Raw genomic sequence first — 15947 nt, forward strand, 5'->3', positions numbered from 1 at the left:
CCTGGTACAATCTGCTTGCTAATGCCTGGTACAATCTGCTTGCTAATGCCTGGTACAATCTGCTTGCTAATGCCTGGTACAATCTGCTTGCTCTGCCTGGTACAATCTGCTTGCTAATGCTTGGTACAATCTGCTTGCTAATGCCTGGTACAATCTGCTTGCTAATGCCTGGTACAATCTGCTTGCTAATGCCTGGTACAATCTGCTTGCTAATGCCTGGTACAATCTGCTTGCTAATGCCTGGTACAATCTGCTTGCTAATGCCTGGTACAATCTGCTTGCTAATGCTTGGTACAATCTGCTTGCTAATGCCTGGTACAATCTGCTTACTCTGCCTGGTACAATCTGCTTGCTAATGCCTGGTACAATCTCAGCCCATGTGCTGTTCCCTCTCCACAATTCCCCACATTGATCACCGAACCGCATCGTCGTCAGGTACAACCTAAAGTATTAGTTGAACTTTCATATCCCATAAATCCTCGTACTACATTCACCTATTCACAGCTTATCCACTTCAACTGTTTTTATAGTTCTATAAACCTCAACTTCTGAATCTTTCTACTCTTGAAATGATCTAAAATGTTTAATTTGTTTACCAACTTCCCAAAATCTGCAGCCTCAGTGACTGACTCTGTCCTTCATTCCCTACCTGTGGCTCACAGGGAGACACTCTCCGCTTCATTCCCTTCCTGTGGCTCACAGCGTCACAGGGAGACACTCTCCGCTTCATTCCCTACCTGTGGCTCACAGCGTCACAGGGAGATACTCTCCGCTTCATTCCCTTCCTGTGGCTCACAGGGAGATACTCTCCGCTTCATTCCCTTCCTGTGGCTCACAGGGAGATACTCTCCGCTTCATTCCCTTCCTGTGGCTCACAGCGTCACAGGGAGATACTCTCCGCTTCATTCCCTACCTGTGGCTCACAGCGTCACAGGGAGATACTCTCCGCTTCATTCCCTTCCTGTGGCCCACAGGGAGATACTCTCCGCTTCATTCCCTTCCTGTGGCTCACAGGGAGATACTCTCCGCTTCATTCCCTACCTGTGGCTCACAGGGAGATACTCTCCGCTTCATTCCCTACCTGTGGCCCACAAGGAGATACTCTCCGCTTCATTCCCTCCCTGTGGCCCACAAGGAGATACTCTCCGCTTCATTCCCTTCCTGTGGCTCACAGCGTCACAGGGAGATACTCTCCGCTTCATTCCCTTCCTGTGGCTCACAGCGTCACAGGGAGATACTCTCCGCTTCATTCCCTACCTGTGGCTCACAGGGAGATACGCTCCGCTTCATTCCCTACCTGTGGCTCACAGCGTCACAGGGAGATACTCTCCGCTTCATTCCCTTCCTGTGGCCCACAGGGAGATACTCTCCGCTTCATTCCCTTCCTGTGGCTCACAGGGAGATACTCTCCGCTTCATTCCCTTCCTGTGGCTCACAGCGTCACAGGGAGATACTCTCCGCTTCATTCCCTTCCTGTGGCTCACAGCGTCACAGGGAGATACTCTCCGCTTCATTCCCTACCTGTGGCTCACAGGGAGATACTCTCCGCTTCATTCCCTTCCTGTGGCCCACAGGGAGATACTCTCCGCTTCATTCCCTTCCTGTGGCCCACAGGGAGATACTCTCCGCTTCATTCCCTTCCTGTGGCCCACAGGGAGATACTCTCCGCTTCATTCCCTTCCTGTGGCTCACAGCGTCACAGGGAGATACTCTCCGCTTCATTCCCTACCTGTGGCTCACAGCGTCACAGGGAGATACTCTCCGCTTCATTCCCTTCCTGTGGCTCACAGGGAGATACTCTCCACTTCATTCCCTACCTGTGGCTCACAGGGAGATACTCTCCGCTTCATTCCCTACCTGTGGCCCACAGGGAGATACTCTCCGCTTCATTCCCTTCCTGTGGCTCACAGGGAGATACTCTCCGCTTCATTCCCTACCTGTGGCTCACAGGGAGATACTCTCCGCTTCATTCCCTTCCTGTGGCTCACAGCGTCACAGGGAGATACTCTCCGCTTCATTCCCTTCCTGTGGCCCACAGGGAGATACTCTCCGCTTCATTCCCTACCTGTGGCTCACAGCGTCACAGGGAGATACTCTCCGCTTCATTCCCTTCCTGTGGCTCACAGGGAGATACTCTCCGCTTCATTCCCTACCTGTGGCCCACAGGGAGATACTCTCCGCTTCATTCCCTTCCTGTGGCTCACAGCGTCACAGGGAGATACTCTCCGCTTCATTCCCTTCCTGTGGCCCACAGCGTCACAGGGAGATACTCTCCGCTTCATTCCCTTCCTGTGGCTCACAGGGAGATACTCTCCGCTTCATTCCCTTCCTGCGGCTCACAGGGAGATACTCTCCGCTTCATTCCCTACCTGTGGCTCACAGCGTCACAGGGAGATACTCTCCGCTTCATTCCCTACCTGTGGCTCACAGGGAGATACTCTCCGCTTCATTCCCTACCTGTGGCTCACAGGGAGATACTCTCCGCTTCATTCCCTACCTGCGGCTCACAGGGAGATACTCTCCGCTTCATTCCCTACCTGTGGCTCACAGGGAGATACTCTCCGCTTCATTCCCTTCCTGCGGCTCACAGGGAGATACTCTCCGCTTCATTCCCTACCTGTGGCTCACAGCGTCACAGGGAGATACTCTCCGCTTCATTCCCTACCTGTGGCTCACAGGGAGATACTCTCCGCTTCATTCCCTACCTGCGGCCCACAGGGAGATACTCTCCGCTTCATTCCCTACCTGCGGCTCACAGGGAGATACTCTCCGCTTCATTCCCTTCCTGTGGCTCACAGGGAGATACTCTCCGCTTCATTCCCTTCCTGTGGCTCACAGGGAGATACTCTCCGCTTCATTCCCTACCTGTGGCCCACAGGGAGATACTCTCCGCTTCATTCCCTACCTGTGGCTCACAGGGAGATACTCTCCGCTTCATTCCCTTCCTGCGGCTCACAGGGAGATACTCTCCGCTTCATTCCCTTCCTGTGGCCCACAGGGAGATACTCTCCGCTTCATTCCCTTCCTGTGGCTCACAGCGTCACAGGGAGATACTCTCCGCTTCATTCCCTTCCTGTGGCTCACAGCGTCACAGGGAGATACTCTCCGCTTCATTCCCTACCTGTGGCTCACAGCGTCACAGGGAGATACTCTCCGCTTCATTCCCTACCTGTGGCTCACAGGGAGATACTCTCCGCTTCATTCCCTACCTGCGGCTCACAGGGAGATACTCTCCGCTTCATTCCCTACCTGCGGCTCACAGGGAGATACTCTCCGCTTCATTCCCTTCCTGTGGCTCACAGGGAGATACTCTCCGCTTAATTCCCTTCCTGTGGCTCACAGGGAGATACTCTCCGCTTCATTCCCTTCCTGTGGCCCACAGGGAGATACTCTCCGCTTCATTCCCTTCCTGTGGCTCACAGGGAGATGCTCTCCGCTTCATTCCCTACCTGCGGCTCACAGGGAGATACTCTCCGCTTCATTCCCTTCCTGTGGCTCACAGGGAGATACTCTCCGCTTCATTCCCTTCCTGTGGCTCACAGGGAGATACTCTCCGCTTCATTCCCTACCTGCGGCTCACAGCGTCACAGGGAGATACTCTCCGCTTCATTCCCTACCTGTGGCTCACAGGGAGATACTCTCCGCTTCATTCCCTACCTGTGGCTCACAGCGTCACAGGGAGATACTCTCCGCTTCATTCCCTACCTGTGGCTCACAGCGTCACAGGGAGATACTCTCCGCTTCATTCCCTTCCTGTGTCTCACAGGGAGATACTCTCCGCTTCATTCCCTTCCTGTGGCTCACAGCGTCACAGGGAGATACTCTCCGCTTCATTCCCTTCCTGTGGCTCACAGCGTCACAGGGAGATACTCTCCGCTTCATTCCCTTCCTGTGGCTCACAGCGTCACAGGGAGATACTCTCCGCTTCATTCCCTACCTGTGGCTCACAGGGAGATACTCTCCGCTTCATTCCCTACCTGTGGCCCACAGGGAGATACTCTCCGCTTCATTCCCTACCTGCGGCCCACAGGGAGATACTCTCCGCTTCATTCCCTTCCTGTGGCCCACAGGGAGATACTCTCCGCTTCATTCCCTTCCTGTGGCCCACAGGGAGATACTCTCCGCTTCATTCCCTCCCTGTGGCTCACAGGGAGATACTCTCCGCTTCATTCCCTTCCTGTGGCCCACAGGGAGATACTCTCCGCTTCATTCCCTTCCTGTGGCTCACAGGGAGATACTCTCCGCTTCATTCCCTTCCTGTGGCTCACAGCGTCACAGGGAGATACTCTCCGCTTCATTCCCTACCTGTGGCTCACAGGGAGATACTCTCCGCTTCATTCCCTTCCTGTGGCTCACAGGGAGATACTCTCCGCTTCATTCCCTTCCTGTGGCCCACAGGGAGATACTCTCCGCTTCATTCCCTACCTGCGGCTCACAGCGTCACAGGGAGATACTCTCCGCTTCATTCCCTTCCTGTGGCTCACAGGGAGATACTCTCCGCTTCATTCCCTACCTGTGGCTCACAGGGAGATACTCTCCGCTTCATTCCCTTCCTGTGGCTCACAGGGAGATACTCTCCGCTTCATTCCCTTCCTGTGGCTCACAGGGAGATACTCTCCGCTTCATTCCCTTCCTGTGGCTCACAGGGAGATACTCTCCGCTTCATTCCCTTCCTGTGGCTCACAGGGAGATACTCTCCGCTTCATTCCCTACCTGTGGCTCACAGGGAGATACTCTCCGCTTCATTCCCTACCTGTGGCTCACAGGGAGATACTCTCCGCTTCATTCCCTACCTGTGGCTCACAGCGTCACAGGGAGATACTCTCCGCTTCATTCCCTTCCTGTGGCTCACAGCGTCACAGGGAGATACTCTCCGCTTCATTCCCTTCCTGTGGCCCACAGGGAGATACTCTCCGCTTCATTCCCTTCCTGTGGCCCACAGGGAGATACTCTCCGCTTCATTCCCTACCTGTGGCTCACAGGGAGATACTCTCCGCTTCATTCCCTACCTGTGGCTCACAGCGTCACAGGGAGATACTCTCCGCTTCATTCCCTTCCTGTGGCTCACAGCGTCAAAGGGAGATACTCTCCGCTTCATTCCCTACCTGCGGCTCACAGCGTCACAGGGAGATACTCTCCGCTTCATTCCCTACCTGTGGCTCACAGGGAGATACTCTCCGCTTCATTCCCTACCTGCGGCTCACAGCGTCACAGGGAGATACTCTCCGCTTCATTCCCTTCCTGTGACCCACAGGGAGATACTCTCCGCTTCATTCCCTTCCTGTGGCTCACAGGGAGATACTCTCCGCTTCATTCCCTACCTGTGACTCACAGGGAGATACTCTCCGCTTCATTCCCTACCTGTGGCCCACAGGGAGAAACTCTCCGCTTCATTCCCTTCCTGTGGCTCACAGGGAGATACTCTCCGCTTCATTCCCTACCTGTGGCCCACAGGGAGAAACTCTCCGCTTCATTCCCTTCCTGTGGCCCACAGGGAGATACTCTCCGCTTCATTCCCTTCCTGTGGCTCACAGCGTCACAGGGAGATACTCTCCGCTTCATTCCCTACCTGCGGCTCACAGGGAGATACTCTCCGCTTCATTCCCTTCCTGTGGCCCACAGCGTCACAGGGAGATACTCTCCGCTTCATTCCCTTCCTGTGGCTCACAGGGAGATACTCTCCGCTTCATTCCCTTCCTGTGGCTCACAGCGTCACAGGGAGATACTCTCCGCTTCATTCCCTTCCTGTGGCTCACAGCGTCACAGGGAGATACTCTCCGCTTCATTCCCTACCTGCGGCTCACAGGGAGATACTCTCCGCTTCATTCCCTACCTGTGGCTCACAGGGAGATACTCTCCGCTTCATTCCCTTCCTGTGGCTCACAGGGAGATACTCTCCGCTTCATTCCCTACCTGCGGCTCACAGGGAGATACTCTCCGCTTCATTCCCTACCTGTGGCCCACAGGGAGATACTCTCCGCTTCATTCCCTACCTGCGGCTCACAGGGAGATACTCTCCGCTTCATTCCCTACCTGCGGCTCACAGGGAGATACTCTCCGCTTCATTCCCTTCCTGTGGCCCACAGGGAGATACTCTCCGCTTCATTCCCTTCCTGTGGCCCACAGGGAGATACTCTCCGCTTCATTCCCTACCTGTGGCTCACAGCGTCACAGGGAGATACTCTCCGCTTCATTCCCTACCTGTGGCTCACAGCGTCACAGGGAGATACTCTCCGCTTCATTCCCTTCCTGTGGCCCACAGGGAGATACTCTCCGCTTCATTCCCTTCCTGTGGCTCACAGGGAGATACTCTCCGCTTCATTCCCTACCTGTGGCTCACAGCGTCACAGGGAGATACTCTCCGCTTCATTCCCTTCCTGTGGCCCACAGGGAGATACTCTCCGCTTCATTCCCTTCCTGTGGCTCACAGGGAGATACTCTCCGCTTCATTCCCTACCTGTGGCTCACAGGGAGATACTCTCCGCTTCATTCCCTTCCTGCGGCTCACAGGGAGATACTCTCCGCTTCATTCCCTACCTGTGGCTCACAGGGAGATACTCTCCGCTTCATTCCCTTCCTGTGGCCCACAGGGAGATACTCTCCGCTTCATTCCCTTCCTGTGGCTCACAGCGTCACAGGGAGATACTCTCCGCTTCATTCCCTACCTGCGGCTCACAGCGTCACAGGGAGATACTCTCCGCTTCATTCCCTACCTGCGGCTCACAGCGTCACAGGGAGATACTCTCCGCTTCATTCCCTTCCTGTGGCTCACAGGGAGATACTCTCCGCTTCATTCCCTACCTGTGGCTCACAGCGTCACAGGGAGATACTCTCCGCTTCATTCCCTTCCTGTGGCTCACAGGGAGATACTCTCCGCTTCATTCCCTTCCTGTGGCTCACAGGGAGATACTCTCCGCTTCATTCCCTTCCTGCGGCTCACAGGGAGACACTCTCCGCTTCATTCCCTACCTGTGGCTCACAGGGAGATACTCTCCGCTTCATTCCCTACCTGTGGCCCACAGGGAGATACTCTCCGCTTCATTCCCTACCTGTGGCTCACAGCGTCACAGGGAGATACTCTCCGCTTCATTCCCTTCCTGTGGCTCACAGGGAGATACTCTCCGCTTCATTCCCTACCTGCGGCTCACAGGGAGATACTCTCCGCTTCATTCCCTACCTGTGGCTCACAGCGTCACAGGGAGATACTCTCCGCTTCATTCCCTTCCTGTGGCTCACAGGGAGATACTCTCCGCTTCATTCCCTTCCTGTGGCTCACAGGGAGATACTCTCCGCTTCATTCCCTTCCTGTGGCTCACAGGGAGACACTCTCCGCTTCATTCCCTACCTGCGGCTCACAGCGTCACAGGGAGATACTCTCCGCTTCATTCCCTTCCTGTGGCTCACAGGGAGATACTCTCCGCTTCATTCCCTTCCTGTGGCTCACAGGGAGACACTCTCCGCTTCATTCCCTTCCTGTGGCTCACAGCGTCACAGGGAGATACTCTCCGCTTCATTCCCTACCTGTGGCTCACAGCGTCACAGGGAGATACTCTCCGCTTCATTCCCTTCCTGTGGCCCACAGGGAGATACTCTCCGCTTCATTCCCTTCCTGTGGCCCACAGGGAGATACTCTCCGCTTCATTCTCTTCCTGTGGCCCACAGGGAGATACTCTCCGCTTCATTCCCTTCCTGTGGCTCACAGCGTCACAGGGAGATACTCTCCGCTTCATTCCCTACCTGTGGCTCACAGGGAGATATTCTCCGCTTCATTCCCTACCTGTGGCTCACAGGGAGATACTCTCCGCTTCATTCCTTTCCTGTGGCTCACAGGGAGATACTCTCCGCTTCATTCCCTTCCTGTGGCTCACAGCGTCACAGGGAGATACTCTCCGCTTCATTCCCTTCCTGTGGCTCACAGGGAGATACTCTCCGCTTCATTCCCTTCCTGTGGCCCACAGGGAGATACTCTCCGCTTCATTCCCTACCTGTGGCTCACAGCGTCACAGGGAGATACTCTCCGCTTCATTCCCTTCCTGTGGCTCACAGGGAGATACTCTCCGCTTCATTCCCTACCTGTGGCTCACAGGGAGATACTCTCCGCTTCATTCCCTTCCTGTGGCTCACAGGGAGATACTCTCCGCTTCATTCCCTACCTGCGGCTCACAGCGTCACAGGGAGATACTCTCCGCTTCATTCCCTTCCTGTGGCTCACAGGGAGATACTCTCCGCTTCATTCCCTACCTGTGGCTCACAGCGTCACAGGGAGATACTCTCCGCTTCATTCCCTTCCTGTGGCCCACAGGGAGATACTCTCCGCTTCATTCCCTTCCTGCGGCCCACAGGGAGATACTCTCCGCTTCATTCCCTTCCTGTGGCTCACAGGGAGATACTCTCCGCTTCATTCCCTTCCTGTGGCTCACAGGGAGATACTCTCCGCTTCATTCCCTACCTGTGGCTCACAGCGTCACAGGGAGATACTCTCCGCTTCATTCCCTACCTGCGGCTCACAGGGAGATACTCTCCGCTTCATTCCCTTCCTGTGGCTCACAGCGTCACAGGGAGATACTCTCCGCTTCATTCCCTACCTGTGGCCCACAGGGAGATACTCTCCGCTTCATTCCCTTCCTGTGGCTCACAGCGTCACAGGGAGATACTCTCCGCTTCATTCCCTACCTGTGGCTCACAGCGTCACAGGGAGATACTCTCCGCTTCATTCCCTTCCTGTGGCCCACAGAGAGATACTCTCCGCTTCATTCCCTTCCTGCGGCTCACAGAGAGATACTCTCCGCTTCATTCCCTTCCTGTGGCTCACAGCGTCACAGGGAGATACTCTCCGCTTCATTCCCTTCCTGTGGTTCACAGCGTCACAGGGAGATACTCTCCGCTTCATTCCCTTCCTGTGGCCCACAGGGAGATACTCTCCGCTTCATTCCCTTCCTGTGGCTCACAGCGTCACAGGGAGATACTCTCCGCTTCATTCCCTTCCTGTGGCCCACAGGGAGATACTCTCCGCTTCATTCCCTTCCTGTGGCCCACAGGGAGATACTCTCCGCTTCATTCCCTTCCTGTGGCCCACAGGGAGATACTCTCCGCTTCATTCCCTTCCTGTGGCCCACAGGGAGATACTCTCCGCTTCATTCCCTACCTGTGGCTCACAGGGAGATGCTCTCCGCTTCATTCCCTACCTGCGGCTCACAGCGTCACAGGGAGATACTCTCCGCTTCATTCCCTTCCTGTGGCTCACAGGGAGATACTCTCCGCTTCATTCCCTTCCTGTGGCTCACAGGGAGATACTCTCCGCTTCATTCCCTTCCTGTGGCTCACAGCGTCACAGGGAGATACTCTCCGCTTCATTCCCTACCTGTGGCTCACAGGGAGATACTCTCCGCTTCATTCCCTACCTGCGGCTCACAGGAAGATACTCTCCGCTTCATTCCCTACCTGTGGCTCACAGGGAGATACTCTCCGCTTCATTCCCTTCCTGTGGCTCACAGGGAGATACTCTCCGCTTCATTCCCTACCTGCGGCTCACAGGGAGATACTCTCCGCTTCATTCCCTACCTGCGGCTCACAGGGAGATACTCTCCGCTTCATTCCCTTCCTGTGGCCCACAGGGAGATACTCTCCGCTTCATTCCCTTCCTGTGGCTCACAGGGAGATACTCTCCGCTTCATTCCCTACCTGTGGCTCACAGCGTCACAGGGAGATACTCTCCGCTTCATTCCCTACCTGTGGCTCACAGCATCACAGGGAGATACTCTCCGCTTCATTCCCTTCCTGTGGCTCACAGGGAGATACTCTCCGCTTCATTCCCTACCTGTGGCTCACAGCGTCACAGGGAGATACTCTCCGCTTCATTCCCTTCCTGTGGCTCACAGGGAGATACTCTCTGCTTCATTCCCTTCCTGTGGCTCACAGGGAGATACTCTCCGCTTCATTCCCTTCCTGTGGCTCACAGGGAGATACTCTCCGCTTCATTCCCTTCCTGTGGCTCACAGGGAGATACTCTCCGCTTCATTCCCTTCCTGCGGCTCACAGGGAGATACTCTCCGCTTCATTCCCTTCCTGTGGCTCACAGCGTCACAGGGAGATACTCTCCGCTTCATTCCCTACCTGCGGCTCACAGCGTCACAGGGAGATACTCTCCGCTTCATTCCCTTCCTGTGGCTCACAGCGTCACAGGGAGATACTCTCCGCTTCATTCCCTACCTGTGGCTCACAGGGAGATACTCTCCGCTTCATTCCCTTCCTGTGGCTCACAGGGAGATACTCTCCGCTTCATTCCCTTCCTGTGGCCCACAGGGAGATACTCTCCGCTTCATTCCCTTCCTGTGGCCCACAGGGAGATACTCTCCGCTTCATTCCCTTCCTGTGGCTCACAGCGTCACAGGGAGATACTCTCCGCTTCATTCCCTTCCTGTGGCTCACAGCGTCACAGGGAGATACTCTCCGCTTCATTCCCTACCTGTGGCTCACAGCGTCACAGGGAGATACTCTCCGCTTCATTCCCTTCCTGTGGCTCACAGGGAGATACTCTCCGCTTCATTCCCTACCTGTGGCTCACAGCGTCACAGGGAGATACTCTCCGCTTCATTCCCTTCCTGTGGCCCACAGGGAGATACTCTCCGCTTCATTCCCTTCCTGTGGCTCACAGGGAGATACTCTCCACTTCATTCCCTTCCTGTGGCCCACAGGGAGATACTCTCCGCTTCATTCTCTTCCTGTGGCCCACAGGGAGATACTCTCCGCTTCATTCCCTACCTGTGGCTCACAGGGAGATGCTCTCCGCTTCATTCCCTACCTGTGGCTCACAGCGTCACAGGGAGATACTCTCCGCTTCATTCCCTTCCTGTGGCCCACAGGGAGATACTCTCCGCTTCATTCCCTACCTGCGGCTCACAGCGTCACAGGGAGATACTCTCCGCTTCATTCCCTTCCTGTGGCCCACAGGGAGATACTCTCCGCTTCATTCCCTTCCTGTGGCTCACAGGGAGATACTCTCCGCTTCATTCCCTACCTGTGGCTCACAGCGTCACAGGGAGATACTCTCCGCTTCATTCCCTTCCTGTGGCTCACAGCGTCACAGGGAGATACTCTCCGCTTCATTCCCTTCCTGTGGCTCACAGCGTCACAGGGAGATACTCTCCGCTTCATTCCCTACCTGTGGCTCACAGGGAGATACTCTCCGCTTCATTCCCTTCCTGTGGCCCACAGCGTCACAGGGAGATACTCTCCGCTTCATTCCCTTCCTGTGGCCCACAGGGAGATACTCTCCGCTTCATTCCCTTCCTGTGGCCCACAGGGAGATACTCTCCGCTTCATTCCCTACCTGTGGCTCACAGGGAGATACTCTCCGCTTCATTCCCTTCCTGTGGCTCACAGGGAGATACTCTCCGCTTCATTCCCTACCTGTGGCTCACAGGGAGATACTCTCCGCTTCATTCCCTTCCTGTGGCTCACAGGGAGATACTCTCCGCTTCATTCCCTACCTGTGGCTCACAGGGAGATACTCTCCGCTTCATTCCCTACCTGTGGCTCACAGGGAGATACTCTCCGCTTCATTCCCTTCCTGTGGCTCACAGCGTCACAGGGAGATACTCTCCGCTTCATTCCCTACCTGTGGCCCACAGGGAGATACTCTCCGCTTCATTCCCTTCCTGTGGCTCACAGCGTCACAGGGAGATACTCTCCGCTTCATTCCCTACCTGTGGCTCACAGGGAGATACTCTCCGCTTCATTCCCTTCCTGCGGCTCACAGGGAGATACTCTCCGCTTCATTCCCTTCCTGTGGCTCACAGGGAGATACTCTCCGTTTCATTCCCTACCTGCGGCTCACAGGGAGATACTCTCCGCTTCATTCCCTACCTGCGGCTCACAGGGAGATACTCTCCGCTTCATTCCCTTCCTGTGGCCCACAGGGAGATACTCTCCGCTTCATTCCCTACCTGTGGCTCACAGGGAGATACTCTCCGCTTCATTCCCTACCTGCGGCTCACAGGGAGATACTCTCCGCTTCATTCCCTTCCTGTGGCCCACAGGGAGATACTCTCCGCTTCATTCCCTACCTGTGGCTCACAGGGAGATACTCTCCGCTTCATTCCCTTCCTGTGGCTCACAGGGAGATACTCTCCGCTTCATTCCCTACCTGTGGCTCACAGCGTCACAGGGAGATACTCTCCGCTTCATTCCCTACCTGCGGCTCACAGCGTCACAGGGAGATAACCTCCGCTTGCGAGAATCGGGGTTTGCAGAGTCGGCGTTTGCAGCGTCTATATTTCCGCTCATTGTCACTGATTTGCCACCTGAAAGTAAAGAGCAGACACGACAACTTAAAACCAATAATGTGTGTGGAACCCGTACCCCAGTGAGAGCCGTTATCGACTGGGAGTAACATCTTCACGGCAACCCTCAGCTCCGGAACACAGGGGAAGCGCCGCAGGGAGTGCAGATAACAGCAGAACTGACTAAAGACACACACAGGGAGGGGTGGCACGATGGGGCAGTGGTTAGTACTGCTGCCTCAAGGCACCGGGGAACCGGATTCGATCCCGGCCTTGGGTCACTGCCGTGTGGAATTGAGCATATTCTCCCTGTGTCTGCGTGGGTCTCACCCCCACAACCCAAAGATAGAACAAAAAACAAAGAATAATACAGCACAGGATTTCAAACAATGACCAGATGAGTATAGGAATGAGATAGAAAATCTGGTGAACTGCGACGACAATAATCTCTCCCTCAATGTCAACAAAACGAAGGAGATTGTCATCGACTTCAGGAAGCGCAGTGGAGAACATGCGCCTGTCAACATCAATGGGAATGAAGTAGAAAGGGTCGAGAGCTTCAAGCTTTCAGGTGTACAGATCACCAACAGCCTGTCCTGGTCCCCCCATGCCGACACTATAGTTAAGAAAGCCCACCAACCACTCTACTTTCTCAGAAGACTGAGGAAATTTGGCATGTCAGCTACGACCCTCACCAACTTCTACTGATGCACCATATAAAGCATTCTTTCTGGTTGTATCGCAGCCTGGCATGGAGCCTGCTCTGCCCAAGACCGCAGGAAACTACAAAAGGTCATTAATGTAGCCCAGTCCATCACGCAAACCAGCCTCCCATCCAGTGACTCTGTCTATAATTCCCACTGCCTCAGAAAGGCAGCCAGCATAATTAAGGACCCCACGCACCCCGGACATACTCTCTTCCACCTTCTTCCGTCAGGAAAAAGATACCAAAGTTTGAGGTCACTACCAACCGACTCAAGAACAGCTTCTTCCCTACAGCCATCCGACTTTTGAATGGACCTACCTCGTATTAAGTTGATCTTTTCTCTACACCTTGCTATAACTGTAACATTATATTCTGCAGTCTCTCCTTCCTTCCCTATGTACGGTATGCATTGTTTGTACAGCATGCAAGAAACAATACTTTCCACTGTATACTAATACATGTGACAATAATAAATCAAATCAAATTAAAAGGAACAGGCCCTTTGGCCCTCCAAGCCTGTACCAACCTTGGCCAAAACCCTCAGCCCTTCCTTGTGCCGGATCCCTCTATACCCATCCTATCCATGTGTTTGCCAAGATGCCTTTTGAACGCCGTTAATGTATCTGCTTCCACAGCCTCCCCTGGCAACGCGTTCCAGGCACTCACCACCCCTCTGTGTAAAAAACCTGCCTCACACATCTCCCCTAAACTTTACCCCACGGACCTGAAACCTCTGCCCCCTGGTGACTGACCCCTCCACCCTGGGAAAGAGTGCCTGCCCATCCACTCTATCCACGCCCCTCATAATTGTGTAGACCTCTTATCAGGTCACCCCTCAACCTCCGTCTTTCTAATGAAAACAGTCTGAGTCATTCAGCCTCTACACATAGCTAACACCCTCCAGACCAGGCAACATCCTAGTAAACGTCCTCTGCACCCTCTCCAAAGCCTCCACATCCTTCTGGTAGTGTGGCGACCAGAATTGTGCGCAATATTCCAAGTGCGGCCAGACCAAGGTTCTACACAACTGGAGCCTGACTTGCCACAGTTGTTTAGACCAGAAGATATAGGAGCAGAATTCAGCCACTCAGCCCATTGAGTCTGCTCCGCCATTCAATCATGGCTGATATTTTTCTCATCCCCATTCTCCTGCCTTCTCCCCATAACCCCTGATACCCTTATTAATCAAGAACCTATCTATCTCTGTGTTAAAGACACTCAGTGATTTGGCCTCCACAGCCTTCTGCGGCAAAGAGTTCCACAGATTCACCACCCTCTGGCTGAAGAAATTCCTCCTCATCTCTGTTTTAAAGGATCGTCCCTATAGTCTGAGATTGTGTCCTCTGCTTCTAGTTTCTCCTACAAGTGGAAACATCCTCTCCACGTCCACTCTATCCAGGCCTCGCAGTATCCTGTAAGTTTCAATAAGATTCCCCCCTCGTCCTTCTAAACTCTAACGAGTACAGACCCAGAGTCCTCAACCGTTCCTCATACGACAAGCTCTTCATTCCAGGGATCATTCTTGTGAACCTCCTCTGGACCCTTTCCAAGGAGCACATCCTTCCTTAGATACGGGGCCCAAAACTGCTCACAATACTCCAAATGGGGTCTGACCAGAGCCTTATACATTTTGTTCCCTCTTCTATGGCATTTTGTATATATTGTGAATAGCTGGGGTCCCAGCCCCGATTCCTGCGGTATCCCACTAGTTACTGCAGCAATTGGGCAAAAGACCCATTAATCCCTACTCTTTGTTTCCTTTCTGCCAACCAGTTTTCTATCCACCCCAATACACTTCCCCCAACCCCTACTTTACACACTAATCTCTTGTGTGGGACTTTGTTGAAAGCCTTTCTGAAAGTCCAAATAAACCACATCAACTCTACCAATCACATCCTCAAAGAATTCCAGTAGATTTGTCAAGTATGATTTCCCTTCATAAATCCATGCTGACTCTGTCCCATCCTGCCACTTTTTTCCAATTGCTTTGCTATAAAATTCTTCATCATGGATTCTACAATTTTCCCCACTGATCTATAATTCCCCGTTTTCTCGCTACCTTCCTCTTTCCATAAGGGGCTTACATTAGCTACAGCCCTGCCCCCCCCCCCCCCCCCCCCCCCCCCCTGAAGGATCTGTTCCAGAGTCTCCAAAATCATGGAAGATGACCACCAATGCATCAACATTTCCAGGGTACTTCCTTCAGTACCCTGGGAGGCAGATTACCCAGTCCTGGGGATTTATCGGTCTTCAATCCCATCAATTTCCCCAACACCATTTCCTATTAATATTGATCTACTTGAGTTCTTCCCTCTCACTAAACCCTGCGTTCCCCAACATTTCTAGTATCTGAATTATGTCATCATTTGTGAAGACAGAACCAAAGTATGTGTTTAGTTGCTCAGCCATTTCTTTGTCCCCTATTATACATTCCCCCATTTCAGACTGTAAGGAAGCTACATGTGCTTTCACCAATCTTTTTCTCTTCACGCAGCTATAGATGTTTTACAGTCAGTTTTTATGTTCCTGCAAGGTTACTCTCATGCTCTATTTTCCATTTCTTAACCGATCCCTTGGTCTTTCTTTGCTAAATTCTAAACAGTTCCCATTCCTCAGACCTGTTGTTTTTCTTGGCCAATTTGCATGCTTCATATTTGGATCGAATACTATCCCGAATTTCCCTTGCAAGCAATAGATTGGACACCTTTCTCATTTTACTTTTGCCGCAGACAGGAATGAACAATTGTTGCATTTCACCAGTGCACTCCTTGAATGTTTGCCATTGTCATCCATTTCAGTAAAGTTTCCAAGGGCAGTACGGTGGTGCATGGGTTAGCACTGCTGCCTCACAGCATTGAGGACCTGGGCCACTCTCCGAGTGGAGTTTGCACATTCTCCCTGTGTCTGCGTGGGTCTCACCCCCACAGCCCAAAGATGTGCAGGGTAGGTGGATTGGCCAG

This window comes from Scyliorhinus canicula, chromosome 1 (genome assembly GCF_902713615.1).
Source record: "Scyliorhinus canicula chromosome 1, sScyCan1.1, whole genome shotgun sequence".
NCBI classification, from domain to species: domain Eukaryota; kingdom Metazoa; phylum Chordata; class Chondrichthyes; order Carcharhiniformes; family Scyliorhinidae; genus Scyliorhinus; species Scyliorhinus canicula.